The sequence below is a fragment of the Ischnura elegans genome, chromosome 12 (assembly GCF_921293095.1).
Source record: "Ischnura elegans chromosome 12, ioIscEleg1.1, whole genome shotgun sequence".
In the NCBI taxonomy this organism is placed as follows: Eukaryota; Metazoa; Arthropoda; class Insecta; order Odonata; family Coenagrionidae; genus Ischnura; species Ischnura elegans.
Genome location: NC_060257.1, coordinates 190,373 through 217,800, shown reverse-complemented (window position 1 = coordinate 217,800; position 27,428 = coordinate 190,373). Strand labels below are relative to the sequence as shown.

General features: G+C 36.8%; 1 long non-coding RNA gene across 1 annotated transcript; it reads left to right on the top strand.

Moving 5' to 3' along the window:
• Nucleotides 1-22,341: 22,341 nt before the first annotated feature.
• LOC124169854 lies at nucleotides 22,342-25,658 on the top strand. The gene is made up of 3 exons (XR_006867257.1): nucleotides 22,342-22,533; nucleotides 23,560-23,651; nucleotides 25,618-25,658. It is a non-coding gene; the product is annotated as an uncharacterized LOC124169854 (long non-coding RNA).
• The last annotated feature ends 1,770 nt before the right edge of the window (nucleotides 25,659-27,428 follow it).

The following is a 27,428-nucleotide window of genomic DNA, read 5'->3' as shown; positions in this document are numbered from 1 at the left end:
GTATTTATTCAGTTGTCTAAGTATTAAACTATTTAAGTTCTTGGTGGTCACGCAAAGCCGTTGGCCATTGTAGGTAAGCTAGCGGTAACAGGCCACTTTTATCTTGTTTTTTTTTTCGGCCAAATTTTCGAATCAAATTTCTTAAGACCATGGGCGTACCCAGCAAGGGGCAGAGGGGGCAGCTGCCCCTAGAAGCAAAAATCGCGAAAGCCTTTAAGCAAAATCAGTACTGAATTGAAACGAAAGCATTCAACAAATTTTCTTCAAACCCACGAAAAAATGATATGCATTAGTATAAGATATGTAACTAAAATATAACTATTTTTTCAAGGAAATAATCTCATGAACTAATGTCACAACTTGGTTTGCCCCTCCCCCCCAGACCATGGCTTGCAACCCCCCCTAGCTTTGATCCTGTGTATTTCTTTGCTTTAGACACAGCATTGAACACTTACACTAAAGATACTGCTGATCGGTGCAAAGTCTATGTCAGTCAATATCGGGAGGCAATGTTGATTGTTGATGATTAAGGCTTAAACCCTGACGACATACTGTTTACATCTTGCTCTGCCATCAATTACTTCATTGGGTTCCGCTACATGATTTCAGCGAACTTATTACTTCATCGAATGCCGTATGATGGCAGCACCATGCAAGGGAACGTATGTCAACATTCATTGGAAGGAGCTGGGTAGTATAGAAATGCGTGGATTTGAAAAAAATGTCGTCAATTTTTCGAAATTTCTTTGATAATATCTTTAAAAATTCAAAATACCTCCCCCCTGATTCTTTAGTAGTTTCCAGCGGTCGGGAAAGGAACACGAAAAGCCACGAAACAAATTTTACGTCGTGCTCTTTGTCTCATCTCTTTTTGTTTTCACGTTAGCTACCATCTTCTTTTGCCGCCTTTGTAAATAATTCCGGTCCAATACCTTGTCTTTTCGGTGTTATGATTTCTGCGTCAGCTGCAGTTTGCGCCGACGATTATCGCTACTGCTTTGAGTCACACGCCGATTCGTGAACATACGAGTGTATTCGGAAGATAACGGGAAAGATTACATTGTGTCTTTATTCGTCTACATTAATGCTGTCGCCTTCAAAATATTTCTCATTAAATATAAAACACTTGTGAGAAATTTTCTTTCGACCCTTGGTAAACTTGTTCTTTCGGATTAGCCTTTAGCTCCTCTTGTGGATTGTTTTCATGCCATTTCATGCTTGTAAAACGACAAACCTTTTAGATTCTTTTTATTTTTGGAAATGGGAAAAAGTCACTCAGAGCCATATTTGGCGAATTAGGGGCTGGATAGGGTGTTATTTATTTTTATCATTTCTCGGATTTTTTGTTTCTACCTCTTAAAATATGCTATTTGGTGCAGAATGGATATCCTAAAAAAATTTTGCCTTATTTTTTAACATTCAGAGGTCACTCACAGAGCATAAATGAAATAGTATTCAATTTCCCTAATTTTAGAGAAATGTTAATTTCAGCGTTAACGCACAGTTTTACAGAATATCGGGGACAAATTTCGTTCCATTATTACGTCCGCTCAGCATTTTAATAGGAATAATACAGTAATTTTCCGCTGCAGCAATACAGCCGCGCGTCAAACCCCTTTTAGGGTCACGCTGGTCGCCGTACTAAAGGTCAGCTGATTGGTCCTACGCTCATATAGCTACATTCCTATTGGCGAAATACATCACCAACAAACAATCAAGTGCAAACGGAAAATCGCCGAGCTCATGAAGACATGTCTACCCTTTTGCGGCTTAAAAAGAAAAAGTAAACAATGAATGAAGATTAAATTACTAAAATAAGACATTGCAATATTTCCACTTAGTTTTATTATTACACAGCGCGTACAAACAACATTATCAAGTGCTGTTTGCAACGACGAAAATTTTTTTTGTGAATTTGCTAAAAACGTGGCTGCGGAAAACCGGAAAAATGGCCATTTTAGCAATGTTAAAATAAATCGTTATATTTCATCGCATAAAACACGGTTCAGAGACGTACTTGATTGCTTGATTGGCAGGAATGCGAAGAAAACAATCATTTTTTAATGATCGGATTTATTGATTGATTTTCGAATTAGAGTCAGAGCGGTCACTTTTCGGGAGGTAGGCTGCCCTACCCCGCTGGTAGGGTCGCTGAGGCGGTCCTGCGTGGGTGAGCTGGTCGAGGATTCCGGGTCCCTGATTAGCAACCTTTCGGAGGGTGTGCCATGCCTATCCTAAAAGTACCTGCTCCATGGGCCCACGAAACGCATTTTAACCTTTTCACCGCATGTGAGGAGAGGGTTTTCGGAGATCGAACACCAGCGAAAGGGTTAATTACAATGCGTAGAAATGAGTAGGAACAAAGAAATCTAAGGCTCTAAATTTATGTCTTCCTTCTCTAACCAAAAGTAACGGACCTTAATGAATTTCATCGTCTTTGTGTCGTTAAGCGTAGTTATAAACTTGGGTGCGGAAGCATAAGTGGTAAATTCCTTATAGCGTGCAAGAACTGTTAGTTCATCATTCTATGAAACAATGTTATATTGTGGAGGAAAAGGTTAGTATAAAATAACAATGAATAATTCCTGTGCTGTTGCTTATAGTTACCTTACGATGGTCTTGAAAGCGATATTAGCTCCTCATTGATAAATGATGGACCAAACCACAATTGAAGGCTCCTATGATTTTAGCAAAACTCCGAAAACCTTGAGCCATTTATCATTAATTGAAGCCGATGTTTTAATTTTTTAACGTAACAACGCGTCAGAGTTTTGCTTTTTTTACCTTTGAATTTTTACGAAGTACTCAATCTTTCCCAAATTATTGAAGGCTCATGCGAGGAAGTTCTAAAAATTGGAATTCGTTCAATGCGTCTTTGAACAACGTTGAGATACTGTGAAATCTTTTTTTATTCACTTACCTTATCTTTGCAAGTATATATGATGGGGTCGATCAGTGGCGGATATACATATGCAGGGGTGCACGGGGGGGAAGGCAAACTCCCCCGTCACGGGGCCGCCCGCTTTGCGTAACATTTCAGAACCACAATTTCAATTAGTTTATATCACAAGATGGCTTCGTCTTGTATGTGTGTACACTCAGTTAAAATAAATAAATTCATGGGCCTTGATTATTGCTAATTACGTTAACAGTAAAGGTAGCTCAAGATATCTTTTGCTCTCGTTGAATTTCTTCTGTATTCGCTACTCAAGTCGATAACAGTGGAGAATTGAGATTGATTTTCAATTGTTTATTCGAATATACGTAATATTATACAATTTTATTATTATACTATTCCCAAACAGCCCTTTACACGCCGTTTATTTACTGCCTTACAGTTTTGCAGACTATTTCATTTAAATTCTTTTCGTTTATTTACTGTAGAACCTTCAAATCGGCTTTCTTCATGCATCAGTCACCTTAATAAAGACCTTTTAATTCTCCAGTGGAAGATATAAGTTATATGTTCTTTCGACTGTTATCTCTGTGAACGACAACTATACTTTGACCTCAGCGACGGACTTATGCTATGGACTATTGCGGAAAAAAACTTATTTCAACAAAATTCGTTTCACCGCTATAGCTATAGCGGGAAAATTGGTTTCCTTTCTGACGCTATTTCTTTTTATTAAAACGATATGATGGAAGTTCAAATGCAGTCAATGCCACCTAAGGTTGAGACGGAATATGCTACCCGCTCCTAGCTTAATTCGTGTTATAGTCGGTGCAATGGAGGTGCTGTCGATGTACAGTCACTTTCAAAAGTCGGTCCACATGCTTGGCGTATCTGTCTCTGTTATTCTCCGGAGACGACCTTAGCGTATTGCTTACGCGTCCCTTGTCCGCTGGGGATCTATTAGACTGGATCGGATCGTGCAAACGGTGCAACTTGACTACTCTAACCCTCGCCCAGAGCACGCTTTCAGAGGTAGGAAGGCCCCAGACACAGCAAAACAATTCCACCATCGAAGAAAGCGGAGAGGAAATAAGGATGCGACTAACCCGTCCCGCGAGGAAGGGAGTCTTGAGTCGTAAACTTACACAGTACATATATAGTGCAAATAAAATTTCCGGAGCGTTTCGAGCATGTACTTCAATACTTATGTTTCTCCTCATCGTCATGTGAAAAATACGTAAATATGTACACCAATGTTGATATTGTCGTTTGCGTCACGGTTACCATCCAGGCTCGAGTTCGCCATTACCGGCGTCGAAGGATTTTTTAATCATTTTTCAATGTTTGCAAGTGAAATAGCAGTTACTCTCCAAGTTTGTTTATTACGATAGGCAATTTTTCCATGAGAGGAGACTACTTTTGCATTGTATTTTCCTGATGAGCATTCGGATTGGCTTGAATTGTTGTTCAGATAAATATATATTTTACAATGAAAGGAGCACAGAGATATCTGTGTGTATATGAGTAAATATTTTAGACGACACTGTGTCCAATCATAGGTGCGTTGTCCTTTTCGTTTTGGGGAATACTCGTACATTAGTATCGTTCAGTGTTTTTTTTTTTTTAAGAAAAAAAATGCAAGCAAATTTAGCGCGTCATTATGACTGCCAGTCAACCATTAATGATGGTCATGGAAAAAGCGGAGTTGACTTGCCCTCCTGAAATGGAAAAGGAAGTGTATTTGAGTATTATTTAACGTATCCTTGGAATGTTGGATTACAATGAAGATTTTACGAATCACATCGCTTGCGCCCCTCCCAAATTGAAATTTCCACTTTAATTAACAGTAACGCACATTCGCATTGCTCCCTTTCAATCTAACCTTATCCGTACTTTCATCCTTACCCCGTACCTCAAATCCCTCCTCTATGGATATCACTTCTTCGTTTCATTTACTCTCCGTCCATCTCACCGTTTCCGTTCTTTTTTATACTCGCATCTCGGAAGCCTTCATTCTTTTCTTGTCCATCTTTCGTCGTCGTCTAAGCTTCCCCACAGTAAGGCGCTACATCCCATTATATTCTTAGGGAAATATTATTAGTAACAGATACAAATATAATACCGAAGTTAACACCATAATTTATCGCACAGTAGTATTTTTGATTTATCGTGTAATGAGACACTTAGAAAACTGCAGGATGGTACATATCCCAAGATAATTCTCAGAAATAATGAATACGCCTAACAGAGTGTCTAAAATATAGAGCAATATGCTTTGGTGGTGTTTGGCAATGGGATGTTAAAGGTATAATCTAGACGGTCATTTTAGAATACTCATTCAGGTGTCAATTCCGATTTTCGTTTCTTCCTTGTATTTGCGTTGTGGCGTTAATACGTCTCGGTATTTTTTAATAGAAGCTAGATCACTCAGATCATCTATATAAGAATATTATCAGGGTGAGAATCGCCTGACTGAGAACGTATGCGTCGCCTTGTGCTCTGGCACCGGGAGCTGGGGAAGTTGCGAAGAATTTAGTAATACTGACGAATGCCTCGGTATGACTTTCGCGGACGGTGAGGAGACTAAGTCAAACTGGCCCTTTCAAGGCACAGATGACGTAGGCAGTACCTGAAGTTGTAGCTCAGCGGAGGACAAGGTTGCTCGCACTGTCCGTGGGGACCGACTTTTGAAAGCGACTGTGCGTAATGTTTCACAGTTGGATTTTGAATGCTGTTATGACTCTTTATTGAATCTTCAAAACTAGATTGAAGTTATTAAAAAAAGCAATTTCGTAGATTTGTTTTCGTATTAAGTGACAGATGAATTTTGCTTTCTTTTGGGATTTGTGAACATACTCCTATATTTATTTACATGAGTGCTCTTTATTTCTTTGTTTTGATATTATTTTGTTTTGTGTTCCATAGACGCATGTGTTTGGTAACTATCGTAATGAAATCGGTTCTGTCAATATTTGTGTCCACTTGTTCAGACGGTGATTGCGTAAACTCAAATTCTCTCCCACTTTGAACTTTTCCCATTGATTCTTTTCCATATTGGACATCATGTGGTGTTCGCTCAATTACTTATCTGTCGGACCACCTTGTCATTTGTCTTTTTCTACGAACTTATTCTTCTGTAATATTCTACATTAAGATTTGTTTTCGTATTAAGTGATAGATGATTATTGCTTTCTTTGGGGACATGTGTATATACTCCCATATTTATCATATACAAGTGATCTTTACTAATTTGTTTAGATATTTTTGTTTGTTTAGTGGCCCATGGATACCTCTGTTCTGTTGATATTTTCATGAAGACGGTTCTGTCAATATTTGTGTCCTCCACTATTTCAGACGGTGATTGCGTAAAATCAAATACTTTCTCATTTTCATCTTTTTATATTCGTTTTCTTCCATATTGGACATCGTGTGGAATTTTCTCAATTACTTATCTACCGGCCCACCTTGTTCTTGTGACCCTCTTCCATAACCACATTTCTGTCACTTTGAATTTCGTCATTTCGCTTTCCCATAGCGTACATTATCACATCCATTTGTCCACGCAAAAATATTCAGGAATTTCTTCCTAGAATCCACACTAATGCTGATATAATAGTACTACTTTCCCTTTGCTTGATTCTCGTATCCTTTGTGCCTTTTTCAGGCCCACCAAAGTAACAAGAAATTTTGAACGATATATTCAAAACATACCTTAACGTGATTTTCTAAATAGTATTTTTTTTAATTTGAAGAAATTGCGTGTCTCTTCGCCGTCCGTCCTTTTTTGTCGAATGCATTGCCGAGGGAAAACGAAATATTCTCTTAATTTTAATATGAAAGTTATTAACATTGTGTACTGAGGCTATGTAATGTGCAAAAGAAAACAAAATGATAACCGCATTAAAATTCTTGTCTATTTTATAAGCGTCTGGGGGAGGGGGTTCTGTATATGAGCTTTTCTAATTACGGCTAGGATGAGTGCTGCATTCCTTGGTTTCACAATAGCGAAGTTTCCTTCATCAAAGAAAACGAAAGGCATTGATTGCGATTCCTTACCCACCATTAGTGTATTCATAATATGCCTTTGTTGTCCACCTTTTTTGTCAAATGCATTGCCGAGGGGAAAGGAAATATTCTCTTAATTTTAATATGAAAGTTATTAACATTGTGTACTGAGAATACGTAATGCACAAAATAAAACACGGACAAAATGATAACTGCATTAAAAATCATGTCTATTTTATTAGCGTCTGGGGGGGGGGGTTCTGTATGTGAGCGTTTCTGATCAAGGCTAGGATGAGTGCTGCATTCCTTGGTTTGACAATGGGGTAGTTTCCTTCATCAAAGAAAACGAAATAAAGGCGTCGATTGTGATTCGTTACCCACCATTAGTGTATTCATAATATACAAATTATTTGGTTTTAGAAATCCCAGTTTAGCCGAATGGCAATGGTCAATTTTTATCCTCATTTGAAAAAGGCCAGATTGGTGCCCATGCGATGCCACTCCACGTGACGTCACAGGGGCCTAGTTTCTACATGAGTAGATAGGAGTTTTACATCGTCTGAGATCACCAATGGATGCATGAGGCACAGAGCTCTGGGAAACTTCTCTCAATAATCACCTATTATTATAATTATTATCACTTATTATAATTGCATATGGTCAGAGTCTCCTTCGTTTGATAGGGCATTATTATTCCTTATTTTAGCCAAGCGCTACCAGCTAGCAGGGTACTCTGCAACCTGAATCGCAGCGGCGCGCATAGCCTCGCAACAAGGTGGCCTCACACAGCGGCAGCGGGACTCAGAAATACGTCACACGAACTTTTCAAAGCATTCATACATAGCCGTCATGTTTTCGCGCGCATGAAAATTTTCATTTTTCATGTAATTGCGAAAAATAGATATCGTCATTTAAAAATCTAGAAGCGTGAAATACGTACTCCAGTAGTAATAATCTTTCGATTTAGGCAATTCGACTAATAATAATAGGAGACCACCCTTTTGATGATGAATTGGGGTATTCACGGATCATTCCGTGAGGAAGGAGAATGTAATGGTCCTCTAATCGCTGGACCAGGTGAATTACCTCACCCGAATGAAAGCCCGAAAGAACTTAATCCAGAAAATTCGCCAGGAAAGCTCCAGACATTTCTTCCTCTACTCTTTAAATTCGTCATTTGCCCAAGTGAGTTGTTTTCTGATTATATTGGATATACGAACATATTATTCCACATTGCGCTGAACGATCAAATCCCTCGATACGATATTTCAGGTTTCAGGTTTGTCGATAGAGGCGCTTCAAACAAAGTTTTGTTCTTAACATTCAAGTTTGAATTTATTTTTTTGCATAACTCGAACATAATCTTGAGTATTTCGGAAAAAGTTGAGAATCCAAATCAACCTACACCAACAGGCCAAGCCGAAGATCATGCGTACAATATTTCGTTTTCAGCGTGTCATCAGTCTATCTGCATCTTGCGAAGTCACACTTAAGTGTCAGTCTAAGTCGCACCAAGTGCTGCAAGAATCAGATTTACCGCCTTCGACGAGGAATATCTGATAATAATCTTTCGATTTAGGCAATAAAAAATAATAGGAAACCACCCTATTGTCTTTTGTCCGGTCTGTCTCTCTTATTTTATTTATATTATCTGAACTTCCGTGGTGTGTTGGCGTCCGTAAGATATGGCTACCTTCATCGGAATAAACATTGCCCTCAAACTTACGTAATTGGTTTAGTCTACTTTTCAATCTACGGTCCGACAGTGATTCCCATCCGAGTTAATCTAAGAGGTCGGTTACACTAACAAGAATATCGTAACGACCTTTCACATACCTGGCAGCTCTTCCTTGCACGCGATCTAACTCTGTTATTAAGCCTTTTTCATGAGGGTCCCAAACACTGGCAGCGTATTCTAAATGGGTTCTAACAAGGGAGAAGTAGCTAATTTCTCGCACTTTGTCGTCGCACTTTCCTAATATCGTAATAACAAAACCCAATTAACGATTAGCTTGACCTGTTATTTCCTGAATATGTTTATTCCACGATAGATTATAATTGAATCTAACTCCTAGATATTTCACGGATTCAATTGTCTTTAATTGGGTACCCCGAATGATATAGCTATGTTGTGGGGAGTTATTCTTTTTCCAGAAATTCAATCCTACGTATTTTTTCAAATTTAATTCTAACAGCCATTCATCTCACCACGCTTAGATAGCAGCAATATCTACATCTACATTCTACCCCGCATGCCGCCTCTCTAGGTTTGTGGCATGGGCTGTTATGACAGCAGCAGGTAACATGTAACAAGGAATCGCTCCGACGAATTTACGCCTTGCATTTATTGTTTACTAGCTGACCCGGCGAACTTCGTACCGCCTAAGAATCAATGAACTTACAGTTTAGTTACACCATTTATGAATCAAGAGCGGCTGTATCGTTTTTAATCATATTTAATTTATTATAATAAAATAAGGATACAAATTCAATAAAACTACGTAAATGAGTATCAAAATTGCTTGTCAGAAAGACATTTTCTTTATTGAATCAACATAGGGTGGATCGGAGCACGTTTACGCGGATTTTTTTCAATGTATTTTCTTACGTTTTAGCTTAAGAAATTTTGGGCATTGTGGTTTTATAAAACAATTAATTAAATAAAAATTATACGCATTCAGTTTTTGGCTATTTGTATTATTAACCGTAAAAAAATGTTTTTAGGTCCAAGTCTGTTGCGTAAACTTGGCCCTTTCACGGGGCAGTTTAACACAACGCTCGACCGACGCTTGACTGATGCTCAAAATCGTGTAAGAAAAGCCCCTATGAAGCAGCGTTCGTATCAAATGACTTTACTCGCGCCAGTTATAGTATCTCTGTTTTGAAAAAATGCACTGCGTAAGCGTGTTGCATGCGTGAACGCACCACGGTGTGCCCTACACATTCGGGTTTAATGTCTTGCATCAAGCACCTTCTGATAAACAACAGTTTGTGTTTCGCTATCAGGCGCAAGATAAAGCGGATGAAGTTAAATAAATATAGCAAAAAGTTTTTGGTGGCTAAATCCCCCCCGAGAGCTCAGAGAATTTTTTGATAAAAACTTTTGTTACTAATATTAGGGGAACGGCTGAGTGACAAACAAAAAATATTTTACTATTCACATAGCCGCAAAACCCACTATTTTGAACCATTTATCTTAAAAAATGTCTGGGGGAGGGCCCCCACACCTCTCGCTTACCTTCGCGAGTTTTCTATATCCAACACACCCGTAGTATTAGCAGCGCCTAGCTGCACCCTTTAAGCGAAGGAAGAAATACAGCAGATGGTTTACCGACTCGTAAACATATCACGTTTAATTGACCATGAGAAAAGCATGGGTTTTCATTAGCATATGAGCACAAACATCACAAAAACTGAAAGACTGACCATGCGATTTATTATCGTTATCACGAATGCAACACGAATTGGAAACTGAATACGTTTAAGCTCAAAAGGGCATATAAGTTGAGATCATGGAATCTTCGGAATGAGAACTTCGTCATCTTTGGATTTTCCTTTGAGTAAAGTCGCGTGAATCACATTCATTATCAATTTTTTTAAATCACCAAACGCGTTCTGTTGGATAGTTTTGGTTGGTTTAGGTTTCGAAATATAATGAACACAGAGCCTACATATAGCTGTAAATCGCCCAAGGACTTAAAATATTCAGATAGACAGTTGGTGATTTCGTCTTCGTTTGTTACACACTTAAAAGATTTGAATTCATGCAGAGTACCAACTATTAGATCTTTATTTACCTCGTTTAGGTCATCCACATCTTCGTTCTAGGCCGTCAAAATTGTTCGCTCAATCAATCATTTCTGATTTTTGTGGTGATCAATCATATTCTGGAACACTTAGTTGATGAACTCACCTTCCGATGAAACTAATTTGCAAATATTCGAGGAAGTTAAATCAAACATCTCGATTTCTCGACAGGTATACGGACATTACCGTTTGTCAACAATTGCTTGGAGATTTGTTTACAAACACGGTAGTGAAGAGTCAACTCGAGCTGGGCTTACAATTAGCTAGAATTAAATTTTTAAATACTATTTCAATATTTTGAGTATATCTAGCAATTAAAATAATATATTGTCACGAAGTTCAGTTATTAAATTGGTAAAAACAAAACATATAATTTAATTTGTAGTTTTGACCGACTTATCAATTGTTGTTGCGTTACTAACTCCTAAGAACATATCGCTAAGAAAGAGATGATTTTTTCTTGCAAAACTATGCTTTTTTTAATATCCTATATATTATCCGGGGCTGAGACGAATCCAAAGAGCCTAATATCATTAAAATCGGTGCAGCCGTTCTCCAGTTATAAGTGTTCTAACTAACACGATTTTCGACTTTCTTTTATATATATAGATTTATCATTTATTGTTGTCGGGGGAAAAACGAATTCCCACACTTATCTGTTCGGCAAAATATCTCTCTTAATTTATCGCTTCTATCGGACTTGGAAATATAGTGTGGCTCTAATATTATGTTCTCCGTTTCGTTCTTAAAGACATCCATTCTCAAATATTCAAGCAATCTAAGCCTAGGTATTGCCACTACAACTGGAACGCTATGTTTTTTTGCCATTTACTTGAGTTATATAGCATTTTTATTTATTTATAATTTCATTTGTCCTTTACGGTTATCGGCGTAAAACGAATTCCCACATCTATCCGTTCGGCTAAATATATCTCTTAATTTATCATTTCTGTTGGACGTGGAAGCGCAGAGGGATTCTAATGTGAACATTTCTAAAAGATATCCTATTCTCAATTGATCATGCCATTTCAGCCGCGGCGTGTCCTCTGCATATAGAACACAATGATTTTTTTTGCATTTACTAAATTTATATGGGAATATTCTCAGAGTTAATTTTAACGGGGTATTGGAAAACGGAGGGAATTTATCAACTAATGGTAGCAAATATTCCACGGGCTTTATTCGTCCGCTACTTCGCGAAACCTATTCTTTAATTATCAAGGGTCGAAATGAGTAAGAACTAGCAAGTCTAAGGCTCTAAATTTATTCTTTCTCAAAAGTAACAACCCTTAATAAGTTGCATCGTTGTTGTGTCATTGACGCTAGTTACTCACTTGGGTACAGAAGCATAAGTGGTCAACTCCTAATAGCGGGTTAGCACTGTCTATACATGTTATGAAACAATATTTAAGTAAATAGCCCTATTACAAGGGTATTGTCAAAAAAGTGGGTCTCAGATTTCGATAAAACTTTGTAGTGCTGTAGTCCTTCGAGAGCTGTTCTCGAATCATCCCCCATCATGCGGTTATATAATTAATAGTTTAAACAAAAGACAAAGTTAAACATTTAAAGGTCTATTATATTCCCTTAGCAATGACATTTCACTAACTAAGAGCGGTGGCTCCGTGTTTACCGTATTCGAGTCCTGCCCGGTGGTCGTATATTCAATTCTTGGAAGGGGCAAATTTTTTTCATCATTTGTTTCCACATTTCGTTTTACAAAATCCTGGAGTTCTTCATTATTTCCATGATTTCCGATGACAGTTTTATTTTTCTGCGTGGAAATATTTTTCTGCAATTCGGAAGCGTCGGATGTTTTTTCCATTTTTCACACGGAAGCCTAGTTTCAATTACGTGATTATTGGTGTTACAACATGAAGCACTTTTACGTAGTACATTCACTTTTATGTTGCAATATGAACTCATTCCTTGCAATTCCATCCTAATTTTTATAATTGGATATTAGTGGAAAATTCGGCACGACACGGATTAGGAAAGGAAAATGATGACCGCGAAGCAATATGTTTTACGTATAAGAATTGCTTATTCACTTTCGGGGAGAAGTATAAGCATAACTTACCAACAAGATTCTTCTCGGGAGCCTTTAGATAGGTACTGATGATTTGTTAACAGTTGAGCGACCGCTCAATGAAAAATAGGATGATCGTCCGGATCTCCGGAAAAGCCCGTGACTCCGAAAAATATCAAAAACCTGTAAATTTATAGCTTCATTTTTAAAAAATTATTTGGCGAAATATTAGGTCATGATCGTTGTTGCGTTAAAATAAACTATCGCAAACGAACACAGCAAACCTTTTTTCTATCACTATGCGAAGGCTTTGTGAAAATATGCCTCGAATATCTTTTCCCTAGGAAAAATTGTTGCCAATCACCACAGTTCCGCCGTGTAACTAGTTTACGATACGAAAATAACGTTTTACAAGTGTGAAATATCCATTCCCAAGCACTTCTACAGGTAATTAATAAGATTACAGCCAATGGAAATCTTACGACAGCTGACCGGTCGCAATAATAGTACGAAAGTATGTTCACGACGATATATTATCACCACGATATGACTAATGTATGCACAGTTTAATATTCACAGTAGTATGACGAACGATCGGTTAACTTCAATGACAATCAAGAATCAATAGTTTCATGTTCACTTTATAAATTGGAGGCGATATAAGGAATAGAATACTTGATTATATACGCACACTGTTTGAGACTAAGTCCCTTTTTTGACCGCTTTTTTACCTTTGAATTTTTACGAAGTACTCAATCTTTCCCAACATTTTTAAGGCTCATGCGTGGAATTTATGAAAATTGACATTCGTTAAATGCGTTTTTGAAAAACGTCCATATACTGTGAAATGTATTTTAATGAAATGGAATATTCACTTACCTTATCTTTGCGAGTAAATATAATGGAGTCAGAAAGAGTGGAGAACAGCGATTGATTTCCAATGGTTGATACGAGTATAATATATATTCTACAATTTTCTTCCAAAACAACTCTTCACGTGCCGTTTGTGAACTGTCTTACTGTTTTGCAGACTATTTCCTTTTTATTTTTCTCGTTTTTTTTACTGCAGAACCTTGTAATAGGGTTCCTACATACATTAGTCACATTAATATAGACCAGTTAATCCTCTAGTTGAGGATATAAATTATATCTTCTTTGGAATATCATCTCCTTTAGCGATTGCTATACTTCGATCTCAGCGACGGCCTTATTATAGGCTATTGAGGAAAAAACGTATCCCGCAAAAATTCGTTCCACCGCTAACACGGCTGTGTGGGAAAATTGGTTTCCTTTCGGACGCTATTTATTTCTATTAAAACGAGATGAAGGAAGTTCAAATGCAGTCAATGCCACCTAAGGTTGAGACGGAATGTGCTACCCGCTCCAAGCTTAATTCGTGTTATAGTCGGTGCAATACAGGTGTTGTCGATGTATTTATTAGTAAAATAGGCGTTCCATTCCACTTTCATTTCACATCTTTCTCGCTCTGCTCACATCTTTCGATGCTTCGCACTTTCTCTTTTCTTTCGTGCAAATTCACTCCTAGTCCAAACCAACTCCTTCGATCTGAAAGGTTTCGAAGACGAAAAGCAGTATTTAGACAGATGATAGCAATGAGTCCCTTTGAGCATAGAATATAATATTATAGAATATCTTATTTATGCTCCGGCCTTCACCCTTGAAGCAAAACTCTATTTACAATGATAGGCTAAAAAAGCTCATTAGGTACATTCATGAACAGTCAGACACAAGTGTGGCATGCTAATTACATTTTTAATTGTTTTGGTTTAGTTATTTTGTAGCTTTATAGGCTTTTGTATATTATATCGGTCCTTTTGCTTTGTTGCTATGCGATATATTACGTTTGATATAAATAAACAGACATTAGGGGTTTAGCGACATTAGAGTGCACATCGCATTGAACAAAGTAGGCATTGTTATTTAAATATCTTATTTTTAATGAAGAACTCTCGTAAGAGCCCGTAGAAGTAATGACGATATGACAGTATGATAAATAAATTATTATGACATAAAAAAGAGACAATAATTATAATTTAGCCACATGCATGAGATCTGTAGGCTGTGTTTTGTTAAGTAGAGTTTAATGTAGCACTGCTTTGATTAGAGCAATGTGTTAATATAATTTATAATTAATTAATAATTCATATTTGGAAGCATGGTTGGAACCTTTCTGTTTTAAGTCCTCAGGGATAGAATCCCAAAATTTAGACGTCGTCGTAACGAGAAATGATTTTTGACAGATATTTAAACGTAGAATCGGATATAAAATAGAACAGTCCCCGAAGCGAGATGTTATCAGAGTGGTTTCTGATTTATTCTTAAACATTTCTCTCATAGAATACGGAAGGATGAAGAAATATTCTCAATACCTCAGGGATCATAATAATAATATCACCAATGAACATTTATATAATGAGTATCGTTGTGAAAAATCATTAGGGACCCAAGCATTAGGATGACTCAATTCTCAACTGCGTTTACTAGTCTAGTATTTCACTTCATATTTACGTATTTATTCTCTTTTACTTTCTCTTAATTACTTGTCTTAAGTAACTCATTCGGGGCCTTCATTTTCATGTCTTTCCATCCACTTGTCCTTCGACGATTCTCTTCATCAGGCCATCATCCCTCAGGATTCATATGCAGAGCTCTGAAGAAATCAGGATTCGTCAAGCATTTTGTGGGAAGATTTTCGGAGAAGGAAGTAAAAGAAAGGTGCTATTTCGCACTCGTCCGACCGCACCTAGAATATGCAGCGATATCATATGGGATTTATTGCAGAAAGACTTAATCCGCGAACTGAATAAAATACAAAGAGAGGCTTTGCGGTTAGTCAAAAACCGCTACGGACGTACAGGACCCGTTACCCAGATCTTAATCGAATTAGGCTGTAAGCCGCTGGAGGCTCGGAGGCTGCGCGCTAGGCTTACATTGCTTGAGCTAGTGAGAATGGATATATATTTAAGAGCGACACGGAGAACATAATAATTATTAGAGCCACACCATATTTCCAGATCCGATAGAAGCGATAAATTAGGAGAGATATTTTGCCGAAAGGATAGAAATGGGAATTCGTTTTTCCTCCGAACCATAAGGGGCTTTAATAAATGCCAGTCGTACTTTCGTTAGAAAGTTTCCTTTTTATGTGCAAATGGCTGGTGTACTAACACCCCCTGCCACACGTTTTTTAGTTGGCTTGCGGGGTAGTACGTAGATTCAGATGTAGATGGTGTGGCAAATAACATTATCCCGTATTCTCCTTAACGTTTTTGAAAGACCTCTCTTATTTCCAACTTATCATAACACTTCCTCATTATCACCTACCCTGGCGGCCTTATACGCTGTGTACTATTGTGGAAAATAAAGTATCTCTGCAAAATCCGTACCGCCATCATCGCTCCGTGGTAAAATCGAAAGATTTCCCTTCTGACGGTAAATCTTTCTGAGGAATGATATGAAGACATTCAAGAGAAGCCGTCTGTCGTTTACCAAGGTTGAGACGGAATATCCACGCGATCCAAGCCCAATTAGTTTTTGTTATTGATTATTGGACCAATCGCAAATATCCAGCATACAAGACATCTCCACATGCCCACCACACGGTCATAAAAATATTACGCATCAAAACAAAATGCAAGTCCGCCGTCACGCAAAGGGAAAACCAAATCAACGGCTATTTATTCACGTAACATATCCATTCAAGGGTATAAAAATGGATAAGCATTAAATGAGTCGTCCTAGCGATTTACGCAATTAATTTTATTGATCGAGACACCGTTGCTATCATTAATAGTACGAGGAAAGCGTGCTATTTTAAATCTCTCTGTTTTTCAGTCAATTTCCTATATTTTCTCCTCGTGGTCGCATCTACCATAGTAACGCGGTAAACAAAGGATATGTTTCACTTCGTCTGATTAAAAAAGAACTTCCCCGAATGAATAATCCAAACTAGAAGAGGCTCTATTTTCCGTTAATGCATTCACACAAGTTGTGTGGTTATACATACGATGCATTTTCGTGTTCATTCTCGCGTTCATTCATTCATACATTAACTCGTTAGGGTCACTGTTCCGTGTAAACAAGCCCTTAGAGATGTGGGAATTTCAAATGAGGTCTTCCTTCAAGAACGAAGGTTGTTACGGAATATGTCCGCCCGCTGTTATTCGTTGAATTCGTTATGGTCTCTAGAATGTTGGTGGTATCCTTTGACTGTCAAATTGTTGTTCTATTCAACTTCAGTATCGTCGCTTTCTCACTTTCCTTATCTCTTCCAATGCTTCCCTTCTTCTCTTTTCACTCTTGCGAATCCTGGAATATCACAACCACAACTCATTCTCTTTCTCCGAAAAGTCAGCATTCTCTAGGTAGTTACAAGGGTCGTTCAATAAATCTTTAGAAAAAGGTATAAAAACAAATTATATTGCCTCATTTTTCATTAAAGCCTTCTTAATTTCACCCACAAAAAAGTTTGTAAACATTTTTCCAGACATTTTAAGCCGTTCAAAAAGAATAATTTAGAGATCTCTTCAAAATAGTCATTGGTTTTTAGGGATGATCTCCTCTTTATACGCAAACTTTTGTCAGCAAAGTCATTTCTTCAAGTTGTAAAACTATTAATATCACCAGAGGTCAGATCTGGTGAATACGGTGAATTGTGTAATACTTGAAACTTAAATTCTCTAATTCTGGCTATTGACTCTGAACAGTTGTGCAACTCTGCGTTGAAGGAAGACATTTTTCTGCTTCAAATGAGGGCGCTGTTCTTGATTTATCCCACAAACTGTTCCAAAAACGATGCATAATACTTTCCTGTTAATGTTTTTCCCTCATCCCATTCATCGATGAAGATAATTCAGCACAAATTCCAAAATATCGTCGCCATGAATTGACTTGCCCATTTCTGCATCGTCGCCTGCTTTGGAGCCCGTTCATCTTCAAAACTCAATTGTTTTACCTGTTATTTTGTCTTTGAAGTGTAGTGATAAATCCATATTTCATCAAAAGTTATGAATTGATGCGGAAAATCCACAGGATTGCGTCACAGGGACCTAGTTTCTATACGAGTGGATAGGAGTTTCACGTCGTCTGAGATTACCAATGCATGCATGAGGTACAGAGCTCAGGGAAACATGTCTTAATAATCACCAATTAAAACTGGCTAAGGTCGGAAAGTTTCCTTCGTTTGATAAGGTATTAATAATCTTATTTAAGCCAAGCGCTACCAGCTAGCAGGGTACTCTGCTACCTATTAGCATCCTGGGTCGTGTCAGCGCTAAACCGTCGCCCCAAGGTCACCTCAATTACGCAAGCGGGAACCAGAACGACGTCACACGGAGTTTTGCCAGCATTCACACTTAGCCGTCGCGTTTTCGCGCGCTTGAAAATTTTCACTTTTCATTTAATCGCGAAAAATAGATGTCGTCATTTAAAAATCTAAAAGTGTGAAATGTGTACTCCAGGAGTAATAATCTTTCGATTCACGCAATAAAAAATAATAGGAAACCACCCTATTGTTCAAGCAATCTGAGTCTAGCGCGCGGCCTCCGAGTCTCCAGCGGCTCCCAGCCTAGTTCGCTTAACAGCTGAGTAACGCTGTCTGTACGCCCGTAGCAATTTTTTTGACGAACCGCGCAGCCTTATAGTTTATGCAGTTCGCGGATTAAGTATATCTGCACAGGATAACATTTGATATCGCTGCATAGGTGTCTAGGTGTGGTCGGACGAGTGCGAAATAGCACCTTTCTTTTATTTTCTCATCCGAAAATCTCCGCACAATACGCTTGACGGATGCTAATTACTTCAGGGCTATGCCGCAAATATTCCTCCTATGTGTTCCCCACGAAAAGATCGAGATTATCTTAACTCCTACGTACTTACCTTCGACTGTTGCCCTTCTGTGCACAACATCCACCCCATAAACATGGTTAAAGTTGGACAAACTCGGCGATAAATGCATCGGCATGCATTTGCTCATATTAAGTTCGAGACCCCACTCTGGGCTCCACAAATGATAAATTTCTCCGGAAACATCTTCTGCAACAAACCTTATAGAATTTGATGAAATAATTACAGTAATTTTATGGTTTTATAGACCATAGAAATAGCCTTAATTTTACCTGAGAAACCTTCTACAACCGCAGTGAAAAAAATTGTATTCATTGCTAGTACATAGCATACAAGAAAGTATGCTTTTTATTTTTCAATTATTACGTATCACCAACGCATTGAAAATGGAATGATGATTAGAATTAATAATTTTTTGCAATGGGAAGATGAATTACGATTCGACTATTATAATTTGCTTTCGTTAATTTCTTTATGAAAACTTTCTTAGCTCACGGTGATTAAAGAGAGACATACGGGTGTATTCTACGTGATGTAATGTAAATGGCCCAGAAGCACAGTGAGCTAGAATCGAAAAAAAGCTGGCCAAAACCTCAAAATCGATTTTTTTGAGCTACGAAGTAGAAACTTCGCATATATATTCTCCAATATATTATGCATAACCTTCAAGATTATTTCTTCCTTGTTCCTTCACTTTAACAATTTCATTGAGGCAAAAGTTGAACAAATTTACCGAAAAACGACCACTCTCGATTTTTTTCTGAAAGAGCTTAATTTATTCTCATGCAGTGGTTTTTAATTAATATTATTATAGACAAAAATGTTATACCATCTTAATTTAAACTCCTTTATTTTCCGTTTGGAGGGTTTGCAAAGATTTTGTTTCATCAATATCCATGGATTTATAACAAAATGATGGAGCATTTTTTCAGCCAATTTTTTACACAAACGTAGAGATAAAGTAGATACTTCCGCCGACTTCCGCCAAGTTACTTATACCACGTCGATCTATGAAGCTTCTACATTGTGAATCTAAAGTAAAATCTTGCACCAACTCGCAAACCCGAATTTTAAACCCTCTTTAAATACTTACGGTAATATTATTTTTTACAAATCATAGTATTAACTTCTATATTCCCTAAGAAACCTTACACAACAATTGTTAAAATTTGTGCAATTAATCTATTACTACCGCAATTCATTACAAGTTTTGTTAAAAATTGAATGGTAACCAGCCAACAGATGAAATATTTATCCAAGGGGACTTTGAACGCGTGGTGCTGACTTTTTCCATCGTTTGATGGATTACAGCAATCTGTTTTGTTACCTAATTAAAATTACGAGAACACATATCAAATATTGAAAACAAATTGATATGTAACTAACTAGCATGAAATGGCAATAAAAATTTGGCATATAACTTAAATGTGTTGATTAATATTGATATTTACGGATAGTTTACAAATAAACTTCAAAATTACAATATCATTTTTATTTATTTCAGGGTGGACAAAGACAGCCGTTTACCAGGAGTAAAGATTTCGTGTGGTTATCTTAAGTATTAAGGAAACTGACACAAGGAATAAGATACAAGGTGTTTCTATGACTACGGAAGTCGTGTTTGCGGCTGATGGATCTCCTATCAAGTGGATGGTTTTCAGTGATGAGCAGAAGGCCTTTTATAGCTGAGGTTTTTAATACAATTCAGTGATTTCTCTTTCATGCTGTTAATATACTGTGTCTTTCCCAACAGAGTTCATCGGAAGAAAAGCTAATTAGCACTGTTATATGTACCGCGGTATGATGGTAAAATGAAGTCTCTCTCTTTGATGAGTGTAAATCAAGAGGGACGACTTGGTATTATGAGGTATGAGTTGAATTCAGCTCTTGGTAAAAAATCGGATCCGATGAGGTTATTATATGGTTATAGACCCATAAAGTGAATGGGTCTTATTATGAGAATTCTCGTGGACGGAAAGTTCACACATGGTGAAAAGAGTGAAATATTAAAAAGGCGCCATAAATACAAAAGGTATCAAAATTGGCAAAAAATAGGCCTAAAATACAAAACCTAAGTAGGCAGGCATAAAGGTACATAAAAGTTAAGCATGTTTTTGCGTGTGATTATGGTTTCTTTGTTTTGTAATGTATTTTTTGGGTGACATCGAATGTGTATTTTATATAAATGTGCACTAACCAGCTCCATTACAGGATGAGGTACATATCAAAGTATGAAGGTTTCAATATGGCCTCTCTTTGATATTTGTAATAAGAGGGACGAACTGGTGTGATAGGGTATGAGTTGCATTAATCTATTGGTAAAATCGGATCCGATGACGTTATTATATGGTTATGGACTCATAAAATAAATGAGTCTTTAGGATGAGAATTCTCGCGAACAGAAAATTCGCACAAGACCATGGTGAAAAAAATCACATTTACAAAAGGCGCCAAAAATACCAAAAGGTAGAAAAGTGTAGACGGAAAAAGCAAAAAATACAAAATTTAAGTTGGCATGCAAAAAGGTACCGTGTTTATTAATTTTTAGTGGGTTATTATCATTTTTTTGTTTTGTGATGCATTTTTTGGGTGACTTGCATACTTGTACTTCATGTTCATGTGCACTAACCAGCTCTGTTACAGGAAGATGTTGTAGAGAAAAGACAGCAATGAGACCTCGAAGAAAACTAGCGACCCGATATGCGTGTGAACGTTGCGTTTTATACGATGCGTTGCGCGCTTGAGCGAAAATTGCGTTTTGATCGAATGAACGGCGAAAAGATACGAGTGCGATTCGTGTGTCCTCCAAATTTGGGAGGAGAAGAAAGAAGACAACAAGAGAAGAGGACCACATTAAGAAGAAAGCAAGTGAATAAGATTAGCTTTTGGGCCTTTAGGGCCGTGATCTTTGCGTCGAATAAGGCTAGGATTTTTAGCTTGCGTTAATTTTAGTTTTTTTTGTGTCGAACCGAGGTATTGCATGCGCTGTAAACCATTGCATTACACGGGGATGAAACCGTGTCACTTGTATGGAAAAGTGGTAATTTCCTCCTTGTGTCACGGTGACTTCCCGTGCATTGCATTGGGGCGTATGCGATTCCTCGGGGGAAGGGTCATTTATTTTCCTTGTATGTATTCTCTTCCTCTCTCCCCAGGGTCTAGGTCATCAGAACTTCACGTGAAGAGGACCCCAGCTTCAAAACTAGGTTAGCTTTTGGGCCAATATGGCTATGAATCATTGCGTCGAGTAAGGCTAGGATTTTTAGCTTGCGTTAATTTTAGTTTTTTTTGTGTCGAACCGAGGTTTGTCATGCGCTGTAAACCATTTCAGTGTACGGGGATGGAACTGTGTCGCTTGGATGGAAAAGTGGTAATTTCCTCCTTGTGTCACGGTGACTTCCCGTGCATTGCATTGGGGCGTATGCGATTCCTCGGGGGAAGGGTCATTTATTTTCCTTGTATGTATTCTCTCCCTCTCTCCCCAGGGTCTAGGTCATCAGAACTTCACGTGAAGAGGACCCCAGCTTCAAAACTAGGTTAGCTTTTGGGCTATTATGGCTATGAATCATTGCGTCGAGTAAGGCTAGGATTTTTAGCTGGCGTTAATTTTAGTTTTTTTTTTGTGTCGAACCGAGGGTTCGCATGCGCTGTAAACCATTGCAGTGTACGGGGATGAAACTGTGTCACTTGGATGGAAAAGTGGTAATTTCCTCCTTGTGTCACGATGACTTCCCGTGCATTGCATTGGGGTGTATGCGATTCCTCGGGGGAAGGGTGATTTATTTTCCTTGTATGCACTAACCCGCTTTCTCCTTAGGCTGAAGATATTCCAGTGGCCGAAGATATGAAGACATCTGAAGAATGAGATAATCAGTTTACTGAAGCAGGAACTGAAGAAAAATCAGCCAGGATATTCCTTACATGGAAATCGGTAAGAATAAATGTTTAAATATATTTCGCCATTGATGTCTTGGATGCTGTTTTGGTTTTTAAATTTCATCGCATCGTTAGGTTTATGTAATTATGTTTTGTGGACGAGTAGATGTTACAATGTCTCCTATGAACATAATAAGTTTAGAACCTCAGTTTGATAATGAATTTAAAATGGATTTAAAATGGAATGGATTGTTCAGTACGTTTTGTTAAGCTTTTATTATTAAATTTACTGCATCCGATTGAGTTTATATTTTTCAAATTATTGATGCACATTATATTATTTAGAATAGCTACTTCATTTTTTGTCTTTTCTGTGTCTGTTAAATACATCTTATATTCTCTGAGCTTAATAATACATATAAGTGCATTCCTTTTGTTTAAAGATCTTTTTGCCTCGTAGCACGCGGAAACGTTATGATCACTGCGTCTAATCAGTTTTATTTATTATTATTTTGAAGCCTTTTTTAATATGCAATCGCTGCATTTATCTGTCCGATGATTGATTCATATTGGTGATTTATTTCAATTCCTTATGATTGAGTTCGAATCTTTCCGAAAACATTTCCAAAAGTTTTTTTTTTTTCGGAATATACCTTTTTTGTGAATACGTTTGAATACCTCTCTATGCGTATATAACACTTATTCTGTTGCCGAATTATAGATTCAATGGAAATAATTCAAAATTAATTTTGCAGAGACTTTACTTTAAAGCATTGAAACATGAATGTAAGTTATCTTCAGGTTAGAAATCACCATACATTCTAAAATTTGGTTAACCACTCTGAACAAAACCCTCAATATTCTTTTAAAAATTAGATTTTTCTTCTCGTTCCTCTCTGTCGAAAGGAATCGCCTTTTAAAATTTTCGTGAAGAGGTAATATATGCACTTTATAGGCAATTACAATTAGCGCATGGCTGAATAGAAAGTCAATTCTCGCGTCCCATTCATTATAATTACATTTATATGGAGTTAATGTGAGTCCACGGAAGTAAATTCAATTCCCGTTTCTCTCTCATCAGCTGCAAGTCATCGCAGAGGATTATGGCAGTGCGCTGTCGGAAAAAATGGCGCTAATCCGGAATGTGATAATGCAGTGACATCACGCCAAAAGGTAAGAAAATCATTCAGTTACATTTTTTCTGTGTCCGTTGATTATTTTAAAAGTGTGCGATGTGAATAACTCTAAAAAAAAGAGAGAGGATAATTTTATTATCGTTAAATTCAGTAATATTATTTTTCTTTGACTTGTTCGTTGTGGTACATCGCAATTGATCTGCTTTGATTGGGCCTTGGTAGCGACACGTAAATAGCTTCAGGCAATGGTGTGTTTTTTATTCGGAGACCTAATAACTTCCTCATTTTTTGCCGTTTTTATAGAGTGCATTGAAAGGAGTATTAGAATGAAATTACAATAATAGTAAAAGAATTTGAATCATTCTTCCGATTTCTTCAACTCTTCTGTAGTATCCCTTACGCTTACCGTTAACACCACTATTTTTCATTCACCTAGGGCGGATATCCGAAATTCAGCCCAACATAAGTTTGGTATTAACTCTGTCAGCTGAGTCAATTACTGCTGAAAATGAGCATTGAACGATGAGTAGTACGAATTTTCATTAAACGGCTCAATTTTTCTCAATTCTCGTTCAGTCATGAGAGTATTATTTCCACCTCTGCGAAAGTAAAATGACGAAAAATGTATTCGTGATTGTAATTTGATCTGGAGAATCGATTTCCACGGAGAGCTGAGCCGAAAAGTCTATTTTTTTCGGAATCGATATTTTAAGGTGCCCATTAATAGATTTTTTGTTGTGGTTGAAAAGAAATTTCATTCTGGCTTCATTTGGCGTCAAATTCTTTAATGGTGCACTTAATGGACATAATTTGATGCATTAAAAATTAGTATGACTATGTAAATTTTTTTAAAATCACATGAAGGGTACATAACTATGTACCATGAAACTCTAAATGACGTATAAAAATTAATATTATTTCATAAAATATTGGGGAGGAAAATATTTTATAATACCTATCTCACCATGCAATTTTTGACAAAATGTAAATGAATATGCATTACATTGATAACGGATTTCCAGAGATTTTTAACGAATAATATTAATAATTACACTGTGGCTGGACAGTGAAATTAATATTCATTTTCAAGAAAGCCATATTTTTCATATCAGTTTGAACATAGAGTAATTATATACTTACACTATGGTTTGAACCAAAAATGATGATTTACGCCATGTGTCATAAGGAAGAAACGATTTTTCGTGCACAAAATCCGATTTGATTAAATTGACCCTTACGCCATTCACGAGAATACAGGTAAAATTTGAAAGTAACAGTAAACTCACATTCCTTTTATTTATACGTCTTTTTTCATTTAATTTGAATTTTCTGTACTTTCATCGTCAGAATGTATTGATTTCTATACATTTTCCGATGTGTAACGGTGAATATTAATTTTTCAAATAGGTACGCTCCAATTTTTGTGGTTAAGTACTTAGACAAGTGCAAATTATTTATTTTTTCAAGCTTTAAAAATGTCAGTTAATCCTTGCATACGTCAATATCATTTGCTAATTCACCACATGGACCCTAAAGGCTTGGCGAATCTAATATCATCGCTGAATTTCCCCGTCCAATGGTACCATGCATTTTCATTTATTCCTGGAGATATTTATTTTTTACGTTTCTTAACAGATATCCTGTAAGCCCCATTACATAAAAACTATAGTTAATTTTCAATTAATTTTCGTTATCCTTTTTTAAGCTTGTCTTCGTTTAAATTGTGTTTTCAAAGATGATAAATTAATATTTTTAGATAATATAAGCTTTTGGCTGGGATCTAATATTCAGCAACGACACTGAATATTTTTTTTCTAATTTTTAATATACTATTCCACTATTTATAAAGCTTAATCTAGGAAGTCGAATCCATTTTTATTTTCAATCGTATCCTTTCTTATTTTTTTCTACTTGGTCATATCAAGAATAATAACCTTTGTGCCGTACAAGGTGACCTTTCTATCTCATGGATGAGTATATTGGATAATTTGTTTTATCAACAGGGACAGAGAGAGGCAGCTTGCAATGATGGACTTTGAAGAAGGAGATTTAGGGATTAAATAAACGTGGAATGCCTCTACATTGACCAATGGAATTGACTCAGGAACTCAGCAATTATGAAGAAGGAAACAAATTGTGTAGATTGAGAATTGAAGAACTGAAGAGTGAAGAATTTAAGACATGATAGGAACATATGACCCATTTTAAGACTCAAGAGATGAAGAATGGCGGCGATCCGAAGTCTGAAGATTTAGATTATTTTTTTTTCGTATTTTTTGCATATTTCGATTGTATATGCTTCATGTATTTTTTGAATAATTTGATTTAATTTATGTTTTAATGAGTGAATGGGATTTAGTTTGTGTGTGAGAATGGTATTTAGTATATATGTCTGTATATGAGAGTAATTGAGTCAGTGTGCGATAGAGAACGTGCTTAATGGTGAATGAATGTGTGCTATTAATTGTGAATGGCGTTGTTACTTTGTGTGAAGCGTATTATTTCGTGTGAATGAGGTATGTTTTGTTTCGTATGAATGAGGTATGCTATTTGTAGTGAATAAGGCTTGTTAATTAGTGTGAATGATGAATATTATATGATGTGTATTAGGTATGCTATTTCGTGTGAATGACGTATGCTATTTCGTGTAAATGAGCTATGTTTTCTTGTGTGAATGAAGTATGTCTTTCGCGTGAATGAGGTATGTTATATGATGTGAATGGTGTATCGTGTGAATGAGGGTATATTATTTCGTGTGAATGAAGTATGTTATTTTGTGTGAATGTGGATTATTATATTATGCGTATTAGGAATGCTTTTTCGTGTGAATGATGTATGTTAATTTGTGTGAATGTGGAATGTTACATGATGTGTGTTAAGTATACTATTTCGTGTGAATGACGGATCTTATTATGTGTGAATGAGGTGTGTTTTTTCGAGAGTATAAGGGTATATATATTATGTAGTCTGAATGAGGTATTTTATTCGTGTGAATGATGGTATGATGTTAAGTGTGAATGAGTGCGATTATTAGTACGTAATTTTAGTTTGAGCGAGAGTGCGTTATTGAGTGTGAATGAGAAGTAATTGTTTATTATAATTAAGCGTTTATTATCGATGTATGTGTGAATGATGGTATGTTGTTTATATTGCGAATGACCTTGTGTTACGTTATGTGTGAATGAAGGTTTAATATATTTGGAGTGAATGTATGTTATTTGGTGTGAATGAAAGTGCAATCTAGTTTTCATTGGAGGAAGCCATTTTGTGAGATGGCTGAAGTATTGCTTGTTTTTTTTATCGTAGAACTTGGGTAGCGTAGATAGTAGATGGTAGAGTAGTGCATGTCCCCCTCAAATCCAACTGCGTCCTCAACGTGGAGAGGGGGTGTAACAGCGGACAGCCATGATTCAACGAGGTTTCCATGGTGATTTCAAACAAACTTTCGAAATTTTTCTCGGCAGTTTTTCCTGCTAATTTTTCATTCACAGAACTAGCCGACTTCTTTGATTTCTTGCAAGCTACATTGATGGTTTCAAAATGTAAAACCCGGTGAACTAGATGCTTCCTACATGGCTTTCCGCTGGCTAATGCAGTTGGTGACTTATGTATCGGAATGTGTACGAATTCATTTATATTGTTCACAGTTGTAAGTGTTTCAGTTTTTTAAACTATCCATTATATTCCATTTCATTAATATTTTTTAATTCATATTGTAAAATTAGAATGTAATTTAATGTATATCAATTCAATGTGCAATCCATTTTTTTGAAAGTGTAAACTTTTTTATTTTCAATAAAATTTCATGATTTAT